Below are 6242 nucleotides of genomic sequence, written 5' to 3'. Positions count from 1 at the left end.
TATATATATATGAATAAAGTTAGAATCTCCATGCATAGAGATATCATCTTTTCCACCTATATTCGAAACTTAGAAAATATAAAACAAACATAAATTACAAAAACTCTAGTGCTTACAAAGAATAACTAATTTCATTTCTGAATTCAGCATATTCAAATTAGGTAATACCAATTGTTGTTAACGGTGCAACGAAACTTTTGTTGACCAATGAAATATATGTACTTCACCACTATTAAAAAATTCACCTCGATTATATATTTGCGTTCCCTTGGTGATATATTTCCTTCACCTCGGTCATATATTCACTTCACCTCGATTATACATTTAATTCACCTCGATAATATGTTTTCTCGCCATGTGAAATATATTTACTTCACCGCGATTATATAATCACCTTTGTGCAGTCACTGGTGTACTTGGCTATGTTTCTAAGTATTTGTCTACAAAAAGAAAACTAACGTTTTCAATCAAAGAGAGAGGGAAAGAGAGCGAGAGAGAATAAGAGAGAAACAGGGAGAAATAGAAAGAGGAGGAAGGCATCTTACTGATATTTTGATCATTGAATCTATAAGTAGCTCAACGGAAATTGGCAAGGCATCAGTGACATTCAGGTTATAACACTGCCTTGTCGTCTACATTACAATGGTGGCAAGTTGTTTCTTAGTTATAACTTCTCTATTTATTCAAGTCATTCGAAACAACAACAAAAAAAGGAAAATGAGCATACACACAGACAGACACACACATTCACACACACACACACACACACACACACACACACACACACACACACACACACACACACACACACACACACATGCATGCATACATAGACTGACGTGGATTCTCCACGTCTAATCTATTGGCGGCATAGTGAAGATTTGTAAGGCATTTCAAAAATTCTCCATCTGAGCTTCTTAAGTGAATAGATGTACACACTTGGGTGTATTATGCATCGACAGTTCCACCAAAACAGCAACTCAACCAGATATTTATAAACTCTCTTATTTCTTATTTCTTTATTGCCCACAAGGGGCTAAACATAGAGGGGACAAACAAGGACAAACAAAGGGAGTAATTCGATTACATCGACCCCAGTGCGTAACTGGTACTTAATTTATCGACCCCCGAAAGGATGAAAGGCAAAGTTGACCTCGGCGGAATTTGAACTCAGAACGTAAAGACAGACGAAATACCGTTAAGCATTTCGCCCGGCGTGCTAACGTTTCTGCCAGCTCGCCGCCTTATAAACTCTCTTAACTTAAAAAAAAAACTCTTGTCACTTTGTTAGAGGCCGGCCTCAACTCTCTCATGAATAGTTTAAATAAAACTATTCAAAGAAAAATGCACACATACATATATTCATACATATATAATGCATACCAACATAAATAAATACATACGTACATACATACATACATACATACGTACATACATACATACATACATACATACATACACGCATACATACATATGCGCACCTAAGAATATCGAATGACTCTGTTTCAGAAAAAAGGCAGAAGTGACTTCATATCAAAGAAAACTTTCAAAAGGTGTATTGAATATCACCTAGCACCTGCTAAACAACAGCAAAGCTAATTACGTCTACCAAGTGGCGAAGTCTGAGGTGAATATCTTACGATATTAATTTCCCGACTATGTTCCGTGCACTCCCAGAACTTGGAAATCAATGCATGTATGTATGTATGTATGTATGTGTCTATGTATGTATGTATGTATGTATGCATTTTCATTGAGTTTTATTTAAGTTCTTCTTGAGAGAGTTCAAGCTGGCCGCTAGCCAATCGCTAACCTTACAAAAGATCGTTTAAATACCTTTGATTAAAGGCCTACATCACCAAGGCCTTTGGGTGGGTCAACCCAATCTACTTATTTCTTTAAAGCCTGGTACATATTTTATCGATCTTTTGCCGAAGCGCTATGTTACGGGGCCGTAAATGACCCGGCATAGCATTAAGAAACTTTAGGTACTGATATGGAACCCAGGAATTCGATACATTCGTTTAACCAAAAGCTACCCTAGAAACAGCGGCAATTTAGAGGACCTATCTATTGCTACCCATATCACTTTCCTTGAACAATTATATATCTTTATCTGAAACTGGTCTGTTACAGGCGACTATAGAAAATATAAAGACTGAAATAATTTAAAACAGTAATTTGAGAAGAATTATTCTATTTTCTATAAGCTGTCATTAGACAACAAATTGACAAAAACAAAGCAACTTCTTTATGTTGCAATTTACTCAGAACTAGCTTAAAAGCCGAGTCCTTGAGGATTTTTAAGCTAGCTCCTGCAGAGGGCTAATTGGGTCTGCGGCCCCAAATTAGAGAGAGTTAAATAACATGACTATAATACCTCTATAATGACTATATGGCTTGTTGGTGTTTGATCAGGCGTTAAGGACCGATGAGATTTAATTCTGTAATGTAATCATTCTATTGTTCTAGTTTCAATTTGAATTCCAACTGTTGGCCAATTTGTTCCAAAGTTCTTATCTCAACGTAAAATTAACGAAACGCATGTCATTTATCTTCCTTTTGATCATTGACTCATCTGACAAACACCAAACAAAATGGCGTGAATCAGCCAAGCTTTACCTACTAGAAATAACAACCCAAATGCTTTTAAGTCAAATCCCAATGCTGGATGATCAAGAACCAAATGAAAGGTAAATTTTCAATCCCGGGATCATCCTGATTCCAAAGAGGTATAATATATATATGAAGTGCAAATGTAGTCTGAGATATACGGGTCCCAAACGGATATCAGGCAGAAGTTCGCTTTCATTATTATAGATATCGTTGGAGACGGCATAAAAAAATATGTGGCAGACATTGCATTGGAGATCTGTACTTACTAAACAACTACTATCTCACCGGAAAAGAAAACACAGTGACTCCTGCAGTGTTATTAAATAACAACATTACCGTATTCAGACCTGGGTCTAAATAATTAATAATTGAATAAGTAATGGTCGAGAATACATGATCAAAATGTGTTCATATCAAGACCAGTACGTGTGTTGTTTTTAAAAAAATGGACTAAAACTACGTTATCCAGTATGTGTCACGTTTTGAAAAGAGACTAGGATGTAATTCAAGAGAGATTCAGCTTCTGTTTCTCGCACATTACCCGTCTACTAGTGGTTACTTAAAGCGATTTAACCGCTCAGACGGATATCGGAAATACAATAAAAGATCGACATTTTTGCACCTACGAATCAGACACTTAGATGACGTCATAATCTGTAAGCTGAATACGTTCATCACACACCGAATATAACTGCATCCTGCGGAAAAGGTACTTGGAATATACGGAGATTCTTTGCTCCGGACTCTTGAGGGGAAAATAAAATCTTCAAACTACAAATTCAAGACATTGGTTGCAGAACTTCATTATGGAAGACATAAAAGCTATTTCAACGAATCAGCATTAACGACAAATTTGCTTTTAATCTACAAGCTGTATAACAACGGAAAAGAAATGAAAATAACTAAAAAAACACCGTTCAAGATCGGACATCCATCTATCTATCTATCTATCTATCTATCTATCTATCTATCTATCTATCTATCTATCCATCCATCCATCCATCCGTCCGTCCGTCTGTCCGTCCGCCCGTCTGTCTGCCTGTCTGTCTGTATATGTGTGTTTGTCTGTGTCTGTGTGTCAGTCTGTGTGCCTGTCTGTCTCTCTCTATCTAATTGTTTGTCAGTCTGTCTGTCCTGTAAGTGCGTGTGCGTGTGTGTATGTTAGCCGGAATTATTGCGCAGAGCGCGTACCGAGGTATTTGTCTGGATTTATTTAATTTATTTAATCCTTACTTTACTTTATATATATGTATATATATATATATATATATATATATATATATATCATGAGAACAGGAAGATTTCTGTGTAAATCTGTGAGCCTGTTCACTTCGGCGCATAATCTACTGTTTTGCAAGACTAAAACATATTGGACAGTCGGAGTGTATCCCATTGATGACCCGCATCGTACAATGTACATCTATTTCCTTTATTCATACTGGCATTTATGATACTTGACTTGTCCATTGAAGATATATACTCCATAGTTATTAAAGTTGTAAGATTTTGACATCAACTGGAAATAGTGACAACGACAGATTCTTTATTTCACACAAAAAGAAAAAACAAACAAAAAATCACACACGCACACTCACGCACACGAAAAGTTATTGAAGATCATTTCAGATACTTTGCCTATCTTATGGCAACACTGTTACCATAAACAGGAGAAATGAAACATGAGAAATGAAACAGATACATCAGTATATTGCTCAAAAGTGAACGGAACAATACGTTACGGATCTGATTGATTTCTTGAAGGAATACTGATTTCATAATGATTCTCCATGCGACAACATATCTGTCGAGTATGAGGTGTTTTGGCACAGACTTTATGGTGCCGCATATAAATTCTCGCTGATTCGGTGTCGACTTATTTGACTTTATTTTGTGCTCACTCTGTTTCTGCGTGAGCAAATTAATTTCTCTGTATGAGGAGAGAAAGAGCAAATGTATATGTCAATCGTGTTCAATTAATATGAAGTGTAATGCCTCTCTCTATTCATCTCTCTCTCTCTTACTCTTCCAATCTGCATGTGTATATTTCTACGCGTGGGTGCGCGTGTATGTGCAAGTGTTTGTATCCTGTGCCAAAAAGTACTGTCGCTAAAACAGGCTGAATGCTTAGTCAACCGAGACGAAATCATCAACGCCCAAAAAGCCGTGTCGATCGTCTCACTCCAAGATTATTAGACTTAGTGTACATAAAAAAAAACACACGAAGTTAAAAAAAAAACATTGCTTAAGAAAAGTCAAATGCAAACCAGTATGATTACTGCAAATCTGAGAATAATTCATACATCGACAAAACTTTTAGCCTCGCTTGGATTCGTGACAATTACAATAGGTCACATTTTTAAGGTCATACTTTATCCATCCACGATCAGAAGATAACTGTTTTTAGAAAAAGAAATGGCAAAGCGATTAAAAACGCCAAGATGCGATTGCAAATGGCATTTATGGAACATTTCTGTGGAAGAGATTATGCATGTTATCAGTATCTGCATGGAAATGCCATTAAGGTATTGCTTTTCAATATATTATGATGGTGGTGCTATAAATATATATAAAGTGCCATCCAAAATAAAAATCACTCTGGGATAAATATGGCAAAAAATATTCCTGTTATTACACACATAAATACGTTTCAACTCAAGAAATAATGGTGGATCACTTAACAAAAATTCCTTCTGCTGCAAACAGAAGATCCGTTGTAATTGTTTGGAATAGAAAAAAAATTGTAGAGTTATGGAGGTCCGTTACCTTGCAGACGCAGACTTTACTTCGACCATCAGCAAGAAAAAGAATACAGACTGATTCTGTATGGATAAATTATGACCTTAACAATGTGACCTGATAAAACTATCACGAAGCTAAGCGAGACTGAAATTCTTGCCGACCTTAGAATTATGCTCAGATTTACAAGAATCCTATTGGTTTATATTAGATTATAAATTCACATTTATATCTATAGTTATTGGTGCACTCCTTTCTTATCAAATACTTAAATGGTTATTTTGAAAATTTGGGTGATTTTAGGCGAACCAGGGAACATCCATTACATCACGACAACCTATAAGCAGAACGGTAAAATATAAATGTGCAAGTGGTTAGTGAAGTTTAGCATGCAACACTTCATTGTAATCTGAATTCCAACTATTAAGCTCCATTTTTCTGCTTAGAAAAGAACCAACTACGACTTCATCGAGAAATTCAAATAGATAATAATGGTTACATACAAATATAAATACACACATTCACATATCTAATAAACGCATACATACAAATGCACACAGTTTACATATTTTTAATATATTTGAATATATTTTAAGTGAAAGCTTTCGCTAATCATGACATTGAAATTATTGTAATTTCGTATTTTCTTAAGAAGATTTTCGTCCATGTTCCTGTATGGAACTTTGTGAATGAATTAACAAGTAGGGAAATCTAAATTGAAAAAAATACGAAATTCCAATAATTTCAATGTCATAATTAGCGAAAGCGCAACCGGTAGACAAACACAATACTCTCTCATATAGAATATATTAAAATATATTAAAACTAAACTGTGTGCATTTTCATTTTTTTTATTTTACGCACACACACACACACACACACACACACAC

This window comes from Octopus bimaculoides, chromosome 5, assembly GCF_001194135.2.
Source record: "Octopus bimaculoides isolate UCB-OBI-ISO-001 chromosome 5, ASM119413v2, whole genome shotgun sequence".
Lineage (NCBI taxonomy): Eukaryota > Metazoa > Mollusca > Cephalopoda > Octopoda > Octopodidae > Octopus > Octopus bimaculoides.
Note: the sequence above shows the minus strand (reverse complement) of the source record.